This window comes from Tupaia chinensis, unplaced genomic scaffold (genome assembly GCF_000334495.1).
Source record: "Tupaia chinensis unplaced genomic scaffold, TupChi_1.0 Scaffold143970_1, whole genome shotgun sequence".
Taxonomy (NCBI): domain Eukaryota; kingdom Metazoa; phylum Chordata; class Mammalia; order Scandentia; family Tupaiidae; genus Tupaia; species Tupaia belangeri.
This window is the reverse complement of record NW_006203821.1, coordinates 669,433-672,245: the sequence shown is the minus strand read 5'-3', so window position 1 is coordinate 672,245 and position 2,813 is coordinate 669,433.

Here is a 2,813-nt window from a genome sequence, read left to right as displayed (position 1 = left end):
GCTTAAAACTCACGCCGGGTGCGTGTGCGTGCGTGCCCAAGATCCCGAGAGGACAATGGAGGAGAAGGGATTGTGGCGTGACCATCTCCCCTGGGGGGTTGACTTCTCGCTTTCTATCTCTCTGTCTCTGTCTGTCTGGCGAGCGCACGTGCCCTATAGTGAAAACCTCTCAAAAAAAAAAATTTTTTTTTTTGACCAGAGACAGAGAGAAAGAAAGGGAAAGCAAGAAAGCAAGCTGCCAGATCTGAGACTTGAACCATGGTCAGCCATGTGGGAATCCAGTGCTTTTACCACCTGGCCACTTGCCGGCACCACTATTAATGTAGTTTTACTTATCACCCTTTTATTTATTTATTTATTTTATTTGACCAGATAGAGATAGAGAAGGAAAGTGAGAAAACAAGCCACTAGGTCCAGGACTTGAACTGTGGTTGACCATGTGGGAGTCCAGTGCCTTAACCACCTGTTGGCCTCCAGGAAATGCATTTATTATTATTATTATTTTTTTTTAGAATGAGACTTTTGCTGTAGGGCATGTGCGCTCACTGGAGAGACTGAGAAAGACAGAGAGAGAGAAAGTAAGCCCAAGGGGATGGGGATGCTGCAATCCTCTCCTCTAATTCTCCTGGGATTTTTGGCCAGTATGCACACATGCCTTGCATAAGTTTCAAGCCACCGTCCAGGACTTCAACCATGGTCAACCATGTGGGAGTCCAGTGCCCCAACTACTTTACTACCCACTAGCCCAAGAGAATATATTTTAAAAAGTAGGGTTTTTTTTTTGGGGGGGTAGGTTTTTGCTATAGGGTACATGTGTTCACCAGAAAGAGAGGGAGAGAGAAAGACAGAAAGCAAGACATCACCCCCCAGGGGCAATGGCCACACTGCAATCCCTTCTTCTCCATTCTCTTCTTGGAATCTTGGGCACGCATGCGCACGCGCCAGGTATGAGTTTAAGCCACCAAGTCTGGGACCCTAACCACAGTCGACTACATGGGAGTCCAGCGACATAGCCATTATGCCAACTGCTGATCCCTTAAAAAGTAGCATCTACAGAAACTCCCAATTTGGGGCCAGCGGGTGGCATGGTATTAAGGATGCTAGACTCCCATATGGCCGACTGCAGTTCAAGTCCTGGACCTGGCGGCTTGTTTTCTCAGTTTCATTCTCACTTGCTCATTCTGCCCCTCTCTGATCAAATGAAAATCAAAGTAAATAAATAAAGTTAAATAAAATAATTCTTAAAAAAAAAAACACAACTCCCAATTTATTTTCTTACTGTAGAGTTTCTTAAAGAACTATTTTAATTTTATTTATTATTTTTTTAATTTGGCCAGAGAGGGAAAATGAGAAAGTAAGCACCAGGTCCATGACTCAAACTGTAGTTGGCCATGTGGGAGTCCAGAGCCTTAACCACCACGCCACTTACTGCTTCCCCCAAATTTATTTATTATTATTTGTTTTGGTAGTTTGTTGTAGGGTGCATGTGCTTGCCAGAGATAGAAACTGTGGATGGGGACCAGCAGATTGTGTAATGGCTACGTGGCCGGACTCTTATGTAGTCTATTGAGATTTGAGTACCAGACTCAGTGGCTTAAACTCACACTGGGTGCGTGTGCATGTGTGCCCAAGATTCTGAGAAGAGAATGGAGAAGGGATTGCGGTGTGGCTATCCACCCCGGGGTGGGGGGAGTGTGATTTCTTGCTTTCTGTCTTTCTGGCGAACTCCACGCATCCTATAGCAAAAACCTTTCCAAAAAAAAAAAAAGAAACTGTGAATAGTAAGCCAGTAGTGACCTTGAAATCATGTGATTTATCATGATCGGTTATTCAAAAAAGTTTTAGAACAAGAAATATCAAGTGCAAGTATGTATTTTATACACACTGAGATATGATTTAAACAGTATTATTGGGGCCAAGAGGTGGCACAGTGGTTAAAGTACTAGATTCCCACAGGCTGACAATGGTTCAAGTCCCAAACCTTACACCTTGCTTTCTCACTTTTCCCTTCCTCTGATCAAATTAAAAATAATAATAATAAAATAAATAGTAGTAGCAGTATTTTGCTATGAGTCATGTTCAAAAAAAGTTTAAAAAACTGCTTTGGAGAGGCTTGACATTGAAAGACAGATGAGTAGGGATGGAAAGAAATTTAGTCTCTGGACAGTCTATAGCTATGGTTACTACTAAAACTAAAGGATACATATATAGCTTTCTGAAAGCTAGAGGGTTCCCCGGCCCTGCTACCAAAGTTAAAAAAATGAAAGTGGGAAGAGCTATACTAGACAGAGGCAGTCCCATGTAGTGGTAAGGGCTTTGGAATCAGGAAAGCCTGATCTGTTCTTTACTTTTCCATCTAACCCACTGTGATCTCAGCCTACTCACTCCCTTTGTTTTTCTGAGCCTCAGCTTCCTTATTTATAAGGATTATTGAGAGAGGAGGCAAAAGTAGCAAAGAGCAAGATTTGAATTTGCTTCCGAGGTTTTTTTTCTTTTAGAGTAATTTATTTTTTAAATTATTTACTTAATTTTATTTATTACTGTGATTTTTTAAAAAAATAATTATTTATTTAATTCTATTTATTCATTCATTCATTTTAATTTGACCAGAGAGAAACACACACAGAAAGATTGAGAGGAAAGTGAGAAAGCAAGCTAACAGGTTCAGGACTCGAACCGTTGTCAGCCATGTGGGAGTATCCAGAGCCTTAACCACCACACCACCTGCTGGTCTCCCTATTTATTACTATGATTTTTAAAAATTTGGATACAGAGTTTTTTTTTTTTTTTTTTTTTTCTGGAACTGCCATTTT